The 19,895-nt window shown below is 46.1% G+C and overlaps 1 long non-coding RNA gene across 1 annotated transcript; it reads left to right on the forward strand.

Annotated features, from left to right (window-relative positions):
* The first annotated feature begins 1,338 nt into the window (after nucleotides 1-1,338).
* Nucleotides 1,339-18,670, forward strand: LOC139592602 (uncharacterized). Its single transcript, XR_011680054.1, has 7 exons — nucleotides 1,339-1,438; nucleotides 9,297-9,372; nucleotides 11,350-11,503; nucleotides 16,067-16,149; nucleotides 16,270-16,346; nucleotides 18,044-18,094; nucleotides 18,483-18,670. It is a non-coding gene; the product is annotated as an uncharacterized lncRNA (long non-coding RNA).
* Nucleotides 18,671-19,895: the final 1,225 nt, after the last annotated feature.

Consider the following 19,895-nt stretch of genomic DNA (forward strand, 5'->3'; position numbering starts at 1 on the left):
GCTACTTAGAGCTGGAAGGGAGTTTTGGGTAATATTATTAACAGTGTAATGCTTTTTTAGTGAGGCTTGTGGAGGAATATCTTTGTATCTAATGGAATAACTGTCATTATTTCCTGGCTCTGAAATATTTCCAGTCTCCTGCAGTATCAAATGTACTGGAGAGGTCTCAGGGATTGCCTGTTTGCAAGGGCAGTGAAAGGCCAAGGCTCAGGGAATGGAAGGAAATAAGAGAGGAATGAGAGAAAATATGATTTTAATAGCAGAAAATGCATTTCTTCTAAAACTCCTATTTTTCTTTTTATTACAAAGATTAATTAAGGATAAAAATCCCTGAAATATATATCATTTGAAAGAGATCAGCTGGGAATGAAGCTTTAGCAAAATTGTCAAAAGACTAAACGCATCATTTATCTCTGCAACACAGCTGAGATGCACCAAAAAATGCATTCTGCTGAGCACTGAAAATTAAATTAAGTCATGCTTGTGTGAGCATTTGTACATCACTGGAATAAAATCCTGGGGTCTTGTGATTGGCTTGGGTACTAAAATCTTTGTGATGTCTGTTGTAGGATGGGCTTGCCTGATTACAGGCGGGCTGCTGCTCCATCAGTGGATCACATCTATAGTGGCTGCTGAGAACTGAGGGATGCAATGCCTTGAAAATCAGCATCCCTGGAAGGGTTCAAAAGCTGTGTGGGGTGGTACTTAGGGATGTGGATAGGGGTGAACACAGTGATGGAGATGAGATGTGGATAGGGGTGAACATGGTGGTGCAGGATTAGTGGTTGGACTCAATGATCTTAGAGCTCTTTTCCAAGTTAATAATTCCTGCTGATTACCCAGACTTCCAGGCCTTTGGTAAGGACCTTGTCCTCCTCAAAAGCTGCCACCATCCCTGTGGGGGCTGCCTGTTGTCTTCCACAGCCTTCTCCTGCAGTCTCACAGAGTGTAGCTCAGAACAACAAAGGTTTGCAAGGTACATCCTTCAAGGAGATCCTTATGGAACCTTCCCTGAACTGAATCGCACCTCCTGGGAAGAAAATAACTATAATTCCTTTCTCCTTTTCTTTTTTTTCATGACAGGCAATTCATTTGAACATCCAGCAAAAATACTCAGAGAGGCCAGACTCTTTATGGGCGCTGCCTTGCTCGGGGGGCAGCAGCACGGCCCCAGTGAGGAGCTGGCAGTGCCATCACCCCCTGCCCTGCCAGGGTCGGAGCATCCATGGCACCCCCTGCCCTGCCAGGGTCGGAGCATCCGGGCCTCTGCATCCCTCCGTTTAAGCGAAACTGGTTGCTATGGTGACAGTGGGGCTTGCTAAATACGGCCTCTGATGCCCAAAACCTCGTGGGTGGCGACAGCTGAGGTGCGTGCAGGGTCCCTGCTGACAGCAGAGACCTGCTGGTGCTGCTCACCCAGGAGAAGGTGTTTGCACTGGTGAGTGAAGGAGGCTCTGCTGGTGGTGGTGTTAATTGTGGGTTGCTGATTTTTATCTTCCACAGCACCTCAGTGCTCCGCGGATCAGGCAGGCTGGCTCGGGGACCCTGCACTGCTGCTGATAAGAGGCTGCAGTAGATTTATCTGACAGGTGCAGGGGGGACTTGCAGCCTTCTCGCTCCTTGACATGGCAGGGTCCCTTGCTCAGAGTGACATAGCCATTCCCATGCTTACCTGTATAGGGCTGCATGGAGGGAGGGTGAGATTACACCTGATACAATTATCACTTTTTAATTACATGCAGCAGCCCTAGACACACTCTTGGGTTTACTGTAGGAATCTAGTAAGGCTCAGGCATGAGAGTATTACAGGCTGAGGAAAACTGTGTTTGCCAGACCTTTTCCTGCAGCTTTCATCGAGAGCTGTGGTGCATGGAGAGATGCAGCAATGTGTGTGAGGCTGGAGGGCTGGCTGTGTGTGTGTGTCCATCCAGCTCTGCTCAGCAGTGTCCCACTGAAGAGAGGCAGGAGGTTCACACACTGGTCGTCCCCATGATGCTCGTCCCTCCCAGGCACGGGGGTGGCATTTGCTCACAGGAGGTGGGAGCTTTTCTGTGCTGTCTGCCCATCTGCACAGCTCTCACACTGAGCTGGGGGTTGTTGGAGCAGCAGGACGTGAGTCCCCAGTGCTCCCAGCTCCCTGTGACAGCCTGAGCAGCTTCTGGGCCCCGCTCCCAACAGATTTCAGTGCAAGGCTCCCCGCAGTGTGGGCAGGACATGGGGGTCCAGCCCCCACTGATGAAAAGCTCTGCTTGGGTTTTGGAGCCAGCAGGGCAGCCCAGCAGGAGCCACATAGTCATCTCTGCAAGCTGTGGGAGATGCACATGGGATGAGATGGAGCTGGAGGGATATAGGGAAGTGGTGCAAGGTGAGGATCCCCATGTGCCTCACAGCATGCGAAGGAGGAGAAGGAATCAGAGGTTACAGCTCCTGCTTGAGCTGTCTCCTGGAGCTTTCCAGCTTCTTGGAGCAGCCAAAACCTTTGTAAGGCAGATTTCCTGAAAAATAACAAATAGCTCATTCTTGAGGTATGAGGCATTAGGAGAAAAAGGGCAAGGAGTGAGAAATATGATGCTGCAAAACTTCCAGAAACCATTGCAGCTGATACATAATAAACCTAGAAGCGAAGGCAGAGAGGGAGGGAAGAAGACTGTGAGGCAGCCCTGCAATAAGCAGCTTCTTGCAAGAAAAGCAGAGAGAGGAAAGGGGGGGCACACACACCAGTTTTGCCGGTGAAAAACAGGTATACATGCAGAGAGGTCAGCAACAGGAATTACTGAGATGCTGTGAAGGCCACTGGGGACATCCACCCTCAGCAGGTGCCCCAGCACATGACCAGTGGCTTCTGTGCTGGGTCTGGTCTCCAGGCTGCTCCAAGGCACTTGGCCAAGCGTGGGGCACATGGGGCTGGGGCTGAGCTGTGGCTGGTGGCATCCAAGGGGGCAGAGAAGAATTTGGTGGGAATCAGAGGGGGAGCCTGGAGGATGGAAATCACACATCAACCTCATTTCCATTTCACAATGGAGGCGAGGAGGTGTCTTTTGGAGGTTGGAGGTGGTTGTACTTTTTAAATAGTGAGTGAAATGTGAAAAAATTGTTCCTGGTCCTACACCCTCAGAATGATTTATGTTGGTATTTAATCCCGCTTGTGTTTCCCTACCCACCACGTTCTGGTTTTTCTCTGCACTTTTGGGAAAGCAGTGGGAAAGCAGCATGCTGCTAATTACAGCCCAGGGATGCTTGGACACAGAGGAGAGGGGCAAAGAGAAATAAATAAATAAATGAAAAGTCCCATCACCATAATCCATGAATATAGGTGCCACTCTTTGCAAAGCCTACAGCTGTATTCCAGGGAGATTGCAAGTTACTGGCAGCAGTTTGTCAGGGTCTGGCTGGCTCAGGATTGGACTGGTGACAACATTTGATCTCCATCATTTGCACTGCTGAGACAAAATAAAATGTGTTGGTGTCAGGGTCTTGTCTGGGGACATCTGCACGGCCAGGGTGGTGTATCTGCCCCAGCTCTGCAGGTTTTGGGGCTGTTGCTGGTTGCAGGGTGGGACAGGTGGCTGCTGGGGGATGCCCAGGGAAGCACCATGTGCTGCAAACTCTGTGTGTGCTGGCAGGGATGTTTGCTTTTATGGCAAGCATATCTCAAGGGCTTATGTTTAAAGTCCTAGGCTGTCCTTGCATCCATGTGCTGTTGGACTGCACAGTTGTATCCTTCATTAAAAACAAATGTGAAGGCACCTGTGCTGCCTCTGGGCAGGGACTCAAGCCTTGATAACAGGAGCATGAGGGAGGGAGCAGTGGTGGGCACGTGCATCCCCAGGATGCTCCTTTTGCTTCCTCCCCACAGACTCCTGGTGTCTTGGCTGGTGGGGCTGGCAAGAGGGAGCTGTCAGTGGATGCAGGTAGGGGCTGCTGCTGCCTGCATGGTTCCCATTGCCAGTCGATTAATTAATAAATCTTTCTGGCACCTTATCAGATCCACAATTCAGTCAGTTTGGGCTCCCTGTGGCAAGTCATCCGTGACTGTTTTTATTCACTTTTCTTTCTGGCTGCAGGTCCCTCAGCAGGCTGCCTGAGGCCAGTGAAAAATCAGGCAAGCTGTTCTCAGAATGGGGGTGATGAGTGTTTGCTGTGCTCAGTGCTCTGCCTTGCAAGTTTGGCTCTGCATCATGTCCTTGAGCCCTTCACCTTGGCATGGTTCAGAGCAGTAGTGCAGTGGCCAGCTGCCAGCAGGGTTCTTCCTCCTTGGGTGGAGTTCTTTTGCTTTGTTTCAGGTTTTGGGGGGGTTTCAGGGGCTTTTGGTTGATTTGCGCGGGATCACATTGGCACAAGGGGCTGGTGGATGAGGGGAGAACACTCACTCCTGAGGCACTTTCTGTGGGACAGCATCTGCTCTCTTCCCTCAATCAGGGAGCACAGCACTCCCAAAAGTTCTAGGGGTAATGGAGCTTCTTCCACACACACCTTCCCCCATGCCTGGTAGTTCTTGTAGAAACAGTCCATTTGTCTGGCAAGGACCTGTGCAAAAGCTCTCTCCTTGGGGATGTGCTGGTGATGCCCATTTCCATTTCTGCCTCCGTGCCAGCTCCAGAGACAGCCTGGGAGCTGGTACCTGACTGCTCCCAGTGCCTCTGATGTGCCCTGAGACCTGACAGCTCCTAATGAATGAAGTATGAAGAGAGAAATAAACCCCTCATCCTGCTATCGAAAATTGAGGTATTTCTCTTTTTTTTTTTCCATTTTCAGAAGACAGAGCACTGGGAAATATGAGATTGTTGCTCCTCCACCAGCCTTTGTCTTTTCAGAGAACAAAGGTGTTGAGGGAGAGAAATGGAAGTCAGTATTTGTATTTTTCAATGGAAGAGCAAAGAGTCCAAATCCCTCCCACTTTTGACATGTACAGTAATTCTTTCCACATCATAAAATCTTGGAGGGCTGGAACTACTAATGCTTATGATCATTAATGTTGTTGTGAATTACTTGTCTTCCATTAGGTATTAAAAACACACTCAAGGCTCACTACCCTTCTGCAGTGTCTGACACAAAAAAATGCCACTTTTTGCTTTCCAGACCCCACTTTTTTCCCACTGGAGTTGCCCTCACCTCAACTGTGCCACTACAGGACCTGGCTTGAAGAGTTTCCATGCAGTCACAGGCACTGCAAACCCCAACATCTCCTCTCCCCTCTTTTCCTCATCCTCCTATTGATGATCTCCTGGTCCCACAGGTTTCAACATGTGGGACAGACACCGCAAACATGTCAAAAGTGTGATCTGAGAATTTCCAAGCAGTTAAATAATCATTGGTTTATCTTCAGAAGCAAATTAACGTGATTTAAAATGAAACAAATTTGCCTTGAAATCAGCAAATTTATATTCTAGGGCATATGAAGAAATTCAGGGATTCAGTTAACTTGCATGGAAAAAGAAAAAAAAAACAAAAAAAAAACAACAAAAAACCAAAGGGAAAAAGCCCTGCTGCAAGCAGTATTAGCTGCCAAAGCCATAATTGTGCAAAGCTGGAAATCCCTTGCTCAGCTGAACCTAGCACATTGGTATAGCATTTTAAGTGAATTAGCTGGCATTGGAAAGCTAGCATTTCTTATAAATAATAAACCAAATGTTTTTTTCAAGTCGTCCTGACAGCTTTCTTGGAAATCTGAAAATACAATACTTATGTTAACCAGCTGTGTCATCTGGATCAGCGTTTCAGTTTTTCAATGGGAATTATAAAAGGTAACATCTGTAAAGCAGCACAGTTCATATAGATTGTGAAATACTGCCTCTAATGCAGAAATACATCAGCGATGAAGTGATAATTTAAAAATCATTATCCCTGTAATTTATTAATATGTTCATATTACACAGTAATTTATGCTGTTATTTTGTCACTTTTCTTGTTTTCGCTTGGCTTTTATTTTTACATGTTAATCTTCTGTTAAGCTAGACATCTTAATCTTCTGTTAGCAGAGACAGGCTACTCAGCTGCCTCCACAAAAGCTGGAACACTCATCCATGCTGTGGGTGGGACTCCCTGGTCTGTGCTTTGGGATGATCCCAATTGCTCCTCCAGGCTTGGGTACACTCATAAATGACAAGGTTAGACCAAAAAAGGAGGCAAGGCAGTGTGATCATTGTCTTTACTGAAGGAAAGCTGTTTGGTTGTCTTGTTCTTCCAAGTGTTTTTAGGCTGTGAGGAGTGAGGCTGTTTTGCCAGCATGACCTTTCTTAAGGGAGATTTTCTGCTTCTACCACCCAGACCCTTGGTACCCTCAGATCCCTTCTGCAGTCACTGGGGCTTTCAAATTTTGCCCCACTGGGTAGTGACGAACTGCCCTAAACCCCTTCCTTGTGTGAGACTTACAAACCCCAGAGAAGGGTCTCTGTGATGAATGCTGCTGGTGGCTTATTTCCCCTTCTCTGTCTGGTAGGACTGCCCATCCTGATTAGCTCCGAAAACCCATCTCTCATGTCTGTGTGTCTCAAACCTCAGATAACAGGACTGAAGAAGTAGGCCCAGAGGAAAAATTTCCAAGAGGCCCACAGTGTGGCTCGGTCGGGCACTCTGGTGTCTCATTTCTCATCAAGAGCAGCCCAATGGCCAGATGAAGAAGTCCCAGGGTGGTATGTAAGTGACTCTGCTTCCAGAGCCTGGCTAGAAGAACTGGTGAGGTTCAGGCTCTGAGATCCCTTTTAAATCTTGAGATGGGAAAATGGCCATGGCAAGGGAGGCCCCAGAGCAAAGCATCAGGGTTATCCTGAGCAGGGTGGTGATGGTAGCTGTTAGTAACCATGGAAGGTTTAAATTTAATTCCATACCCACGTACATTGTCACCACTCAAATTAGAACAGCTATCCCACAGCGACGTGAGAAATCACAGGGCTTTAAAAATACATGGTAATTAAAACTATTAGAAAAATTAAACATTTTTATACCCTCATTTTCCCAGTTCCCCAGTGGGATTGTGGTACTGGTAATTTAAGATTGGGAGGGAGGGAGAGGAGAAGATGCATGTATCTTGGAAAGTTAATTTGGGTCTGAAGTGAAGGAATCCATCCTATGCTGCAGAAATTATCAATAACTGCAGCTGAAGAAAGCAGAAACCACTCTATCCCACTTGTCATACAATTGTCCATATGGAAACACTTATTTGAGAAGGAGTAATTGAGAGCCTTAATATGAAAATCATTTCAGATTTGCCTCTGAACCAAAAGGTCTTTCTCCTTCAAGATGAAACTTTTGCATTAAATATTAACAAAAGAATGAAAGCAACTTCTGGTGAGGGTTCCTGGTGTGCCTGGGAAGCCATCAGGAAAGTGTTCACAGGGGGCTGCAGTTGTGGGGGCTGCGTGCACAGGGCATGGCACTCCCAGCCTCATGGAAGGCAACTGGACCCTGGCAGGGCTGGGATTGCAGCCACAAAGTCAGCCTGGCTCAAATAATTTGAAAATGAATAACGAGTTCCCAGAGCACAGAATGAAAGAAAAGCAGTTTCCCTCTTAGAAGGCTTGCAGTTAAAACAAAGCATTTTGGTGTTGAGCTCTTTGCTGAAAACCTCTGTGTGCCCATGGTTTTGCACAGGGTCACGGCGTTGCCAGGACTCAGTCTTCTCCCTTCCTCCTCCTTCTCCTGCTTTGACAAAGAGGCAATTGTAAATAATTGAAGTCTGTAAATTGCCCAAGTCGGTGGCTACCCTTTTAAGATAAAGTATTTAAGTGCACTGATGTAATTTGTACAGTAGTTTGAAGTTCAGGATTACAGACACCAGGTAAGGTTTTATTTTAGGGTGTTTCTGGCTAGAGCAGCCTGGTTATTGGAGAAAGTTTTTAAAAAGCATATTTCCATCTCTGCCTAGTTTTAGGAATGGCTGGATCTAGATTCAGTCCATCTTCCTCTCCACATGCTCTTTGGCTATAAAATTCTCCCTGCGCAAGGGTGTTGCCCTGGCTCACTGGTGCTGGAACACTGCCCTGGATGGTACCAGCACCTTCCCACCTTCCCCCTCTGCCCTTAAACTAAGCATTGGAAGACAGGGCAACGAGCTCCAAAAAATATGAAGATAAGGGTACAAACTCCAAGCCCACCGTCTGTCTAATGCCTGGCACGGAGCCAGGCTTCCGTGCATTTAGAGCAGAGGCTACAAGCAAGTATTTATTTATTGATTGAGAAACGGTGCAGCGTTCCTCCGACTCGCTATCGGTTTCCAAATCTGATTTAAATAAACTCTTCCAGTGCATAAATCCAGGCAAAATGTCATTCACCATATGTTTATTACTGAAACTTGGCTCTTGCTTGCATCAAAGTAGTTTTCACACGCAGGCTGTTTGTTACAAAACCTCAGTGAGGCAGGTATAATTAGCACTAGCGCTTGAGGGGGAAAACTGGGGCTCAGAGCAGAGAAAATAATTTCCTTGCTGCTGCAGAGGGAGTCAGCGTGGGGATTTGGATTAGAAACAGCCTCTCCTACCTTCCCATTTTCTTCATGCAGATGACTAGATTTGCATCTTTTATTAATTTATAACAATTGGACAAATTTTACCTTGCTCATTTCTTAAAGAAAGAGCTAAAAATGCTTGTAAGGCCAGCTTAGAAATATCCAAAAATATGGGCTTCCTACCTGAGTGGCCACAACTACCTTGCAAGAAAGAGGTGTGATTAGTTGCTGTATGCCATTTTGCATACAATTAATGCTTATCAAGTGGAGCACAAAACACTCTCTGAATACATCATTTATATGAGCTTTATAAATGATCCACTCTCATAAAGCCAGCATAGCTCATTCTGATGAAGCCACGCAAAGAGCCTCACAGAAATAAGTAGCTAAAGTAAGATTTTTTTTGTATGAAACTCCTCCAACCCTTTACATATCACCACTAGGATTATTATTAAGTGCTCAGAGATGTTGGAGTTCCAAATGAAGTTTGTGAGCTCTAAGGAGGCAAAAATTACAGATCTTTTTCCTTTCTTTCACTTTAATGTTCATATGTGAGCAAACAAAATTATAGGCTGATTTTTGATATTTTCTTGTCTGCAAAACAGACCTATGAAAAGATTAAATTTGTGTCAAGGTATCCTCTTTTTGGTAAATTCCTAATACATATGAATCCTAACCCTAATTGTCTGGAGGCACTTAGACAAGTTATAAAATAAGAAAATGTTATCCTGCTGCACATATTGTAGGTGTCTTTCAGCATGTGCTCAGGGAATTGGAGCTCCTGGTTTGTGGTTTCCAAACAGGCACCTGTGTGGTGCAATGCCTACCTTGCAATATCCTTTATGTCTTTCAGAGTTCCCGTCGTGTGTTGGCTGCTCCTGTTGAATCTGCCAGGATGGCTTTTTGGATCATGCTCAGATGGAGGAAAGGTATTGGAGCCCAGCGTTAATTGCAAGTTCAGAAGGATGGTGCAGTTGGTGTGAAACGTATGATGTACACAATGCTACTCAGGCATTTCCCTGGGTCTTAGTGCAGTATCAAAGTTAAATTAATCTCGTTCCTGTTCCCAAGAAGAACAGGAAGCTGGGAAGTTATCAGTAAATTTAAGGAATGTTATGCATGATGCTACTTTGGAATGGTAATTTGGTTATAGAGCATACTATTTTAAAAACCCTTATGTTTCTATTTCACAAAAGCATTTTTAGTGCATCCAAAGAGCTACTTGTGCCTTTACAGAAAGGACATTACCTGTCTTGTTTTTGTCGTTGTGCAAAAAAGAAAATAAGACCTAGATTAATTATATTTTCAAAGGGTTTGTTTCTCTCCTTTTGCTTATGCCCTCTGGGGAATTTTCTGCAGCCTAGAAATGAACCTGCTGTCAGGGCTAAAAACCCAACTGCAAGTCAGGCCTACGTGGCAAATGGCCCTGATGCTTTTAGGCTTAGCCCATTGCCAGCACTGGTTTCCACACAGCACCTGCTGGGCTCGGTTATCTTTGCCTTCGGCTGATGCTGCAGTCACATGGGGAAGAGCCTGGAGCCAGCCCATGAAGTGCAGGGTAAACATGGCCAATATTCCAGCAGATGGGAAGGCAGGCACGGAGAGTGGGTTGTGTCTGGGTGTGCAGCTGGGCTCTCCTGGCAGGCAGGCACAGCACTGGTCAGGCAGGTGGTGCCCTCTGGTACGCTTCTGCAGGGCAGCTGAGGTTATTCATCAACCCCATTTCCTTCTTTCCAGCTTCTTTACTGCTGCTTTGTGTTGTTATGGGGACTGTTTTTTCCTTTGAGGTGTTGAAAGCAGCAAAGCTTTTGCTGGTACATTAGTGCTGCTTCGGGTGAGTGGTTAGCAGGTCAAAAAGAAGGAAGGGCAAGGGAAGCACCTGGAGTGCAGGTTGTGCTGTCAGCACCAGGCAGGTAATGGAAGAACAGAGGGAAAAGATCAGCTGAGCATCCTTGGCATCTTCAGCAGGAGCAGCCTGTGGAGGGCACAGTTCCAGTGGGTTTGCAAGGTGGTTTGTGCCCTCCTGCCCACAGCTGTGGCACAGGACCCAGCCCCCACCCACCACCACTGTCCCCATGTACAGCAAGGATTGGGAAGTGGGAAAGAGAGAAAACCCAAAAAACCCAAAATTTTGACAAAGGTGTCAGTTTAAATATTGTATCTATTAGAATCACTTTAAAAATCACAGCTCAGAAATGAAGCATAGACTAAAACTCTGATCCAATCCAGAAAACAATTATCTCCCCACATCAGCCCACTGGGACTATTACAGAAGATGGGTTGATTTCAGAACGACACTCTATGGAAATTAGACTTTTATAAAGCCTCAAAGGGAAGGAATCAAAAGACATGGAAAATGTTTCTTAAAAGTGTATCTAGTGATAAGAACTGGAAATTTTGGAGCAAGGCAATTGATTTTTCTTGAGAAATTGGTTATTATTTTGGTAGGGGGAACAGAAATTGAGAAGAGGATGCCAGATTCTGACAGCATGCAGTGTGCCCTCTCTTGGATGTCTTTCTTTTCCTAGCTGCTGTTAGCATGGCTGAGATGATGGGTCATCTTCATTTGGGCTTTGGCGCTGGGTATTTTCACTTCCTGGAATTTCTGTTTTGGTTATTCATCAAGATACAGGGAAGGGAAGGAGTTAAGTAAATCTTACCACCTTAGGACATTTCCCTAAGAAACAAAATTGTTTTGAAAAGGAAAAAACTAAGCCCATGTTAGATGATGCACTGAAATGCAAATAGGTGTTGACTCAAACGTGCAGTGATGAAATAACAAATTTTACATCAGCAGGGTCAAAAAAAAGAAGGTTTCAAACAAAATAAAAACAGGGTTGGGCAGAGGCAGGATAAAGGCCTTGAAAGTGGTCAGAGAAGGTGCAATGCTCCCCCTTCCCCCACAGGTAAACTATGCTGGAAAAATGGTAACAATGGATGAGGAGAAGGCTAAGGTACTCAAGAACTTTTTGCCTCAGTGTTCAATGGCAACCTCTCTTCCCACACCTCTCGAGTGGATGGACAGCAGGATGGGGACCAGGGAGCAAAGTCCCCCCCATGGTGAGTAAAGACCTGGTTCATGACAGTCTGAGTGTGCTTAAGTCTATGGGATCCAATGAGATGCATCCCAGAGTTCTAAGGAATTGGCTGATGTAGTTGCCAAGTCAATCTCCATACTTTTTGACAAGTCATGGCAGTCAGGTGAAGTCCCATATGAAAGGAAAAAGAGAAACATTTTACCCATCTTTTAAAAGGGGTAGAAAAGAGGAGCCTGGGAACTACTGGCCTGTCAGCCTCACCTCTGTGTTTGGAGAGATCATGGAACAGATCCTTCTAGAAGGTGTGCTAAATCACACGGAAAACAGGGAGGTGATTTGGGACAGCCAGCACAACTTCACCAAGGGAAGTTCTGCCTGACCAGCCCAGTGGCCTTCTATGATGGAGGGACTGCATCAGTGGACAAGGGAAGGGTTGCAGATGCCATTTATCTCATTTATCTGCACTTCTGTAAAGCTTTGACAGGGTCTCTCACAACCTCCTTCTTTCTAAATTGGAGAGAGGGGGATTTGATGTGTGGACTGTTAGATGGATACGATAGTGGCTGGATGGTCAGATCCAGAGGCTGGTGGTCAATGGCTCTGAGGGGTCAGTGGATGTCAGATCGGGTGTCTGTACTGGCACCAGTGTTATTAAATATCTTCACCAATGGCATCGGCAGGGAGATTGAGTGCACCTTCAGCATATCTGCTGATGACACCAGGCTGAGTGGTGCTGCTGACACACCTGAAGGATGGGTCCAGGGACCTGGACAAGCTGGAGAAGTGGGCCCATGGAAATCTCATAAGATTTAACAAGACCAAGTGCGAGATGCTGCATGTGGGTCAGAGTAACCCCTGGTACCATCACAGACTGGGGATGAACAGACTGAGAGCAGCCCTGCCGAGAAGGACTTGGAGTGCTGGTGGGTGAGGATGGACAGATCACGAGAAAGGTGGAAGGGGCCTTCTACAGGAGCCTGTACTGGCAGGACAAGGGCGAATGGATTCTAACTAGAAAAGAGTAGGTTTAAATCAGGCACAATAAAAAATTCTTTACTGTGAGTGTGGTGGGGCACTGGAACAGGCTGCCCAGAGAAGCTGTGGATGCCTCATCCCTGGCATTGTTCAAGCCAGGCTGGATGAAGCTCTGAGCAGCCTTGTCTAGTGGAAGGTGTTACTGACCATGGCAAAGGGGTTGGAACTGGATGATCTTTAAAGGTCCCTGTCAACCCAAACCATTCTATGATTCTATGAAAATAAGGTTTCACAACAGCCCTGTAGTAGGCTTATATGAATGGAGAGGATGGCAAACTGAATGGGGTTAATTAGGAAGGTAATTTTGCAGACAATTACATTATTTGTTTGAAACGCTGGATACACGCATTTAAACTTATTTCAGTTGCCATAACAACCTGATACAAGCATCATATAATCTTTTATCACATTATCTTGGATATGATTACATTATTTTACAACTTTGGTTGCTAGGAGAACACAGTACCTTCCTGCATGCTCCAAACAATTCTCACTTTGCAGAGACATCAGCTTCTGGCAGCTGGCCTCTGAGATGGCTTATAGAATCATTAGCGAGGCAAGAAACAGAGTTATACGTGTAGGTGTGAGTTGCACTGGGAAAACTCTCTGAGAGAGGATGGATGGGGTTTTCTCCTGCCATGGGGCTGGCAGGAGAGGCTCTTTTTGAAGAGCTGGGAGCCAAGGAGGCAGAAGTCTGGGGGGCAGCCTTGAAGGGAGCTTTGTTTGAGAGTTAGCTCGAGCTGATGAGCTTCCTCTGCTCTTGTTTTGATGAATTTGCATCACAGAGAACAAGTTGCATTTCATGCTATCAGTTTCCTTTGATGAAAAGGCTGATAAATGTGTAGTTATACCTCCCCAGTTGCTTCTGACATGACAGCAGAAACCAGCTCTCTACCAGCAATGCTTCTCTACCTCTGATATCTCTGGAGCTCTTGTAGATTCTGGAGTTTTCCACCTTATTAGGTCTCTGTGTGTGGATGGTGGTTACGAGAGGTAATATGGAGGTCTGAGATTCACAAAAACATGAGTAGAACACTGAAATATTTTTAAAATTTTTAAAACCCAGGAGTGTTAGCAGGAGCATAACTTTTATTTTCTTGTCTCTCTTATTTGTGATTACAGAAGCTCTCTGGGAAGACTTTGTTCTTAAACCACACTTAATAGCCAGAAAGGGAAGAAAATTAGTTGAGGTTTTCTTTTTCCCCTTCGATCTCCCTCTGTCCTGCGCCTTAAATTGAGATTGCAATTAAAAGGAAACCCCAGCTGCCCAAGAAACAAAACAGAAGTTCACAAGGTGGCCTAAAAATCAGCCTCATCTTGTTTTCCTTTAGCCTTCTGCTTTGAGAGTTACAGAGTTGGGCAATACAGGCAGCAGTGCGAAGACAGAGAGAGATTTGAGTAGCAGCACACACGTCTTACAAAGAAAACACGGAAACATCATGGTCACTGGTCCTTGTGACAGCAGCACCTCCCAGAGGTGTGGAGGGGCAGAGATTATGGGCATGAACCTGCAGGAAGAAGGGTTTGATCTCCCAGGCCACGGTGTGCTTGACAAAGCTGCCAAACAAATGAGTCTCAACAACACGGGACCCTCCTCCCTCTGCATGGAAATGTCAGGCTTTGGCACCTGCAGGGTACCTTGCTGCTTTGGAATGAGAGCACAGCTCTCCAAAGTCTCACCAACGACCCAGTCCCCAATTAACAGCATGGCTTTGTGGGTTTCTGACACTATTCTTAAAGCTCCTGTGGGCTGCTGCAGCCTACAAGCCAAGGATCATTTCTGCTTTGCAACACTCAAAAGAGAGGAAGGGAAAAAAGCTGGGAAGGGAAAGCTATGGTTTCATTATTCCATGCTAGCAGGATAACAGAATACATTTCCTTTATTACTAAAATGTGTCATTTGAGAAAAGATCCTGCTGTCTGATCAAGCTCTCCATTAGTTATTTTTGCATGTGCATGCATAAATCCAGCAGCTAAGCCTAGAGCACTGCTGTATATTGGAAACCAGAAAGTGCTGCAGGGTGTTTCTAAAGAATAGCAATTTGGAGGTTGTGGGTGGTTTGTGGGTGTAATCAAAAAGGCTGCATACCGAGGCATCTGAATTAGGCTTCTCTTTAGACTGCTTACAGCCTCTATCAAGATTGTTAAGAACCTCATTCTGCCACTCTTAGCCTCACCCAGTAGAATTTTCTCCTGAGAGCAATTTTATTGGCATACCATCTATTGTATGAAGGGGCCTAACACAGAAGCTGAGCTCCAGCATGGCTGAACACAAGTGGAAAAATACCGAGGTTTACCATACATACCTCTGCCCCCCATATTTTAGCAACTGCTGAGAGCTGAGATCAGCTGGTGAGCAAACCATGGTGCACTGGTGGCACACTGTGACCAGTATCCTGGAGGCTGCAAGGCCAACACAGTCAGCATCAATGAAGGGTGAAAACCAAGCAGTTTCTTTCTGCTCCCCTGGCTTGTGTTAGCTGCTACCCACCATGTCAGAGCAGTGGCTCAATGTCCTGCTGCCCCAGCAGGCTTTCCCCTCACCCCCATCCATGGTGATCTGCCACAGCCACCACCATTTCAAGATCCTCGACAGCTCTTAAATTCCTGGCTGATTTTTTTGTTGCTGTTGCTTTACTGGGTGTTTTCTTGGTTGTGTTGGAGAGATTGTTTTGCAGAAGTTCCCTCATCTTCCCCCTGAGGAGCCTTGTTCTTGCTTGTCTTGAAGGGACCCAGCAGAATGTCACCTGAGTATCCTGCCCCTCCGGGGAGCCTCGTGCCCTGCGGGCAGCCAGCCTGCAGCACAGGCAGCTGACTCCAGCCTTGCCTAATCTGGTTGATCAGTTAGTGTGGAGGCCAAAAGGCCCAGTGTTTAGTGTCTGTGCAGGTGAAGTTTCTCCTGGCCTTTGCCTGCACTAGCAGCACGCTTCTGGCCTGCGCACTCCCGCTCCCTGTCAGCGCCGGGGCAGCGCGTGAGCCAGCTCTGCCCAAACGCGAGTGCAAGAGCACGTCTAGCAAGTTCCCCCAGACATTTACAGCCCTGATTTTGCCAGTGGAAAGTTAATCATTGGTTTGAAACTGTGCAAAAGCGTTAAGGGAAAAAAAATCACAAGATCACAGGAAGAACTCTAATGCGTTTCCTAGTATATCCCTTTCATTTGCCTTCACGGATCACAGTTCTAAATACCTTGGGGAGAAATGTGTCTGAGCATTTCAACACCTGGCAAATATTAACTACCTCAAAGCACACTAACACAAGTGGGTTTGGGGGATGCTGATGTCTATGGAAATAGTCACTTTCAAATTCTGCCCTTCATTTCAGTATTTTTCTGAACGACCACCACAGGACAAAGTAAAGCCAAAAAGCGCTCACAGTATTCAAAGATCCTTCAGTGCTTAACAAATATTACTTCATTAGGCTCTTTGATACCTTTCCAAGGTAATTATGGTATTGTTATCTCTTCCTGCTTTTAGAAATAGAGAAATTATGTATTCTCAGAGAGTAATGCAGAGTGAAACTCAGTAAAACTGGCTTGTGATGTCCTGATAGTTCTTTGCAGATCCTCCCACTGCTGCCCAGCACTCCTGACCTGTGGTGCAGAGGAGCCCATCTGTGTCCTCTAGCTAAGAAAGGTAAAGTGCCTGCTGGATGAGCTCTTTTTTTGTAAAAAAGGGTTGAGAGTGGAGAGGGAGGAAGTCTGTGTTCAATAATGCTGAACAATATTCTTTCTGAAATCTACTTTTCCTGCTTAGAAGTGGTATTGATTTGACCGCCCATTGGAAGCAAACAGTAACATGAGCAGCAACCCACGTATGAGGAAGTTGAACAGGTAGGATTTCTTATAGGTATGCTCCTTCTTATTTCCTAGCATTCATTGCTGTCCTTCCCAGGGAATAGTGGATAGTGGGCTGGATGGACTTCAACAATATGTATCGATTTTAGTGACCTATTTGGTCAAAGGAAATATGAAAACAAATCTGCAAAGTCTTGAAATCTCCTTCTTGGTAAACTGGAGGGACTAACCCTGTGAACCACACCTGATAATGTATTTCTCCATCAATAAAAAGCAAAGTCTCTTTGCAGCCTTTTTTTTCCCTATGCAATGTCTTCTAAAACAAGAGTGATATACAGCTGTTTAAAAATGCATGTGGCAGAAAGAAAAATAAAATTCTGCTGTTTATGCAGAACAAGCAAGTTGGGGAATGTGGAAGTGCTTACATGCCTGTTGGTAGTTTTTTTGTGAGTTTAGGGTGTTTTTGGATGTTTTTTAGAGAATATGGTCTGGCCACCCATAGAGAACAAACTTGAGCCCTGGCGGACGGGTGTGTTTGCCTGGCAGCAATGCAGCTGTGCTCTTTAAGGAGCAGCATCCCATAGAAATATAGCCCACAAAGCAAAACAGACTGGCCTTTTTCCTTCCTCAGACTTGAACCACTTGAACAAATTTGAGGGGGGGAAACTACAGAAAGAAGAAAGTGCACCCAAGACAGGATTTTGCACACCTGGATCCACAGATTTGCAGACATCCCAGACTCCGGGTGCTGCTCCTGCCCACAGGAGTTTTGTACTCATGTCCCCACCCACTTCTCCCCTGGGAACATGTCCAGTGAGATGTTTGTCAGGGAAATAGCACAGCTGTGGTGGCATTGACAGCTGTCCCTCCCTCAAGCAACCAGTTTTCTCTCTGCAGCAACATGCATGGTGGAAGAGTGGCTTTGGCATGTTTGCATTTCAGCTCGCTTGCTTTACTGATTTAGTATAAATTACCATGATTTCTAGCAAACCTGGATGCTTATAAAGTTAATGAGGCAAGAGAAGAGCACTATAGGTAAATGCCAGGGAGCAACCTGTACTTCTGTCTTTTATGGTTGTATTTTTCACTGTATTCTGAAAGCTCCCATTGAGGTACAAACTTCTCCATGCTGTAAAAATTTTAAGACCCTAATAAAAATAAGATTGAATACAATGGCCAAGAACTAGACACTTAAACAACACTTAAATACACTGAAACCAGGCACCAATTCACAAAAAAAGAGTAATTATCCTCCCTGTACTGCTGTACTCTTTTCTCTCTGGTGAGTCACACAAGGTGGCATGAGAGCAATCATCTTATTCTCTGGCAGCCCTCCTAGACAGAAGGGGGGATTGATTGAGTGTTTCAAAGGAACGATTAACGAGGAGCTTGTCCCTGAGAAGGCTTTATTTGCTGCTGAGCATTGGCCACTGTCCGTGCTCTAGCCGATGGTGACTGTCCCAGGGCATGGTGAAGGGGCTGGGGGTGGGCACACAGGCCACTGCCTGTCTCCTCAGCCAATGAAAGTGGAGCCAGCTGCAATTCAGAAACTGCATTAACTTGGGTGCCAGCCCCATGCAGTACCTGGTTTGCTGGCCAGCTGTTTTTCAGTACCATGACCAGCTTCCTTAGGTGCTCAGAGGGTTTGTGCCTTAGTGCTCTGTACATCTCCACAACAGTTGCTCCTGGAGAACTTCAGTGTCTTTGTGTGACTCCTCATTTCTGTTGTACAGGCACTGATGAAGGCAGAGGTCTACAGTCCCACCTGCCTGTACAGAACACTGGTAAGTACCTGCTGGTTCATTCCCTTTGGTGGCAGCCCCCTCCTGCAAGGGAGCAGGCTAGCCACCACTGACTGCATAACCTACCCTTTCCATAGGTCACAAGCTGTTTTTTCAAGGGAGGTTTTGTCTTAGACTGAAACAGTAAATCAGTAGATTTCCCCTCATCTGTATGATCAACACAAGTCACAATCATGAGTCCAGACGTAATTTCTCTGACTGACACATGCCAAAATCTAAGTGGAACAAATGCATGACACCATCTCATACAAAGTCCCTAAGAAGTAGGCAGCCCAGATATGCTGGCCCTGGGTGTGGCCAGCCAAGAAGGTACCTCACCCTGGGAAAATATTTCCTGGTTTATAACTTTATCTTTTTTTTTTTTTTCCAGCTGCTGTGGTTCTGGCTGAAGCTGCTGGCCCCCACATGCTGTGACTGCCACCTCAAACATGACAGTGTGGGAGATCAGGTAGGTCCTCTCAAACCTCTTTCCATCCAAAGGAAGTGAGAGAGGAGATGCAGTTGATTGTAACTGAGATATGGTAAGAGGCTACTGATCTGGGAGGGCTGCAGCATCTGGCAGAGATCAGTGAGCTGTTGAAGGAGAGGTCCCAAACCATGTGCATGCCTGAAGTAAAACTCTGGTGGTTTTGGGACTGTGGTTTTCAGCCAAGAAATGTGCCTCACCCAAGGCAGTCCTTCATTCTTTTCTTCAGTGTTGGCAAAACAACCTCTTGGATCAAGTAAGACTTGATCTAAAGAAAGACTTGGTCTAAAGAAACTTGATTTGGACAAATCATAGCTGCTATTTCATTACATCCTCTTGGAGTGACTTTCTAGAGCTTTGTGCCTTTTGTTTTATGCTAGGGTGTCGATGTTGCTGTGCAGTTGGTGTATGTACCTCTGAATTTAGTTTGTTCTCATCTCATAATTGCATCCCAGAGGAAATGATAAGTGTGCTGTAGACAAACACAAGAGTACAGTTACTCTTCCAGGTCTGCCATATGTTCTGCCAAGAAGAGGCCTCTGTGGATGCTCAGTCGCTCCCAGAGTCTAAACTGTCCCTCTCATCTGATCACAGTTCCCAGTCCTTCTGCTTCAAGACCCCAAACTGTTTTTCTGGCCCATGCCAGACAGATGCTTTAGATTAAGACTAGATAGTTACACTCTACAGGTGTATGAGCTGCTTAAATAGTGTCAGAGGTTTGTTACAGGCTTTTTACTAACACCTGACTTGGTGTCTGGATTCAGTCAGGAGAAGATGTTTGCCAGTGTGGGTGGTGGTCCTTGATTCAGGGCCCTTGGATTTAGATAACGTCTGGAGATGTTCAGCTCTTCTAGCACATCTTTGTCCAGGTGTCCGTCTGCAGCAGAGAACAATTAATTGCTCAGCTAGGGAGGCGTTAATTGCTGTGCTGTTACAGCTACAGCTGGTTAGTTGAGGCTGTAAACAAACTGTGCCACAGAACCTTCCACCTCCAAGATGGTTCCTGGTGTCCATGTGGATTGCTGCAGCTCAGAAACCTTTGCAGAAGCTCCACTGAAAGTGCAGGTAGGATAGAAGGGGAGAGAGTGCCCCTCCAGGCTTGCTGGACTGGCTTTGGCAAGAGGTGTTTAAGCAGCCAGAAGGGGGCTGAGCTGTAGTGGAATGAGCTGCCTGCTGAGGCTCTGTACCACAGCCTACAGGACATAGCTCATGTCCTATTCTTTTTAGTGCTGTGCTTTAAAGATGCTTCAGGTACTGAGCTCTGGGGGCCTCTGTGCTGTTGGGAAGCTGTGCTCTCTTGTGGAGGCATCAGATTTG

This window comes from Agelaius tricolor, unplaced genomic scaffold (assembly GCF_023055355.1).
Source record: "Agelaius tricolor isolate 1412-34295 unplaced genomic scaffold, bAgeTri1.0.p SCAF_8, whole genome shotgun sequence".
NCBI classification, from domain to species: Eukaryota; Metazoa; Chordata; class Aves; order Passeriformes; family Icteridae; genus Agelaius; species Agelaius tricolor.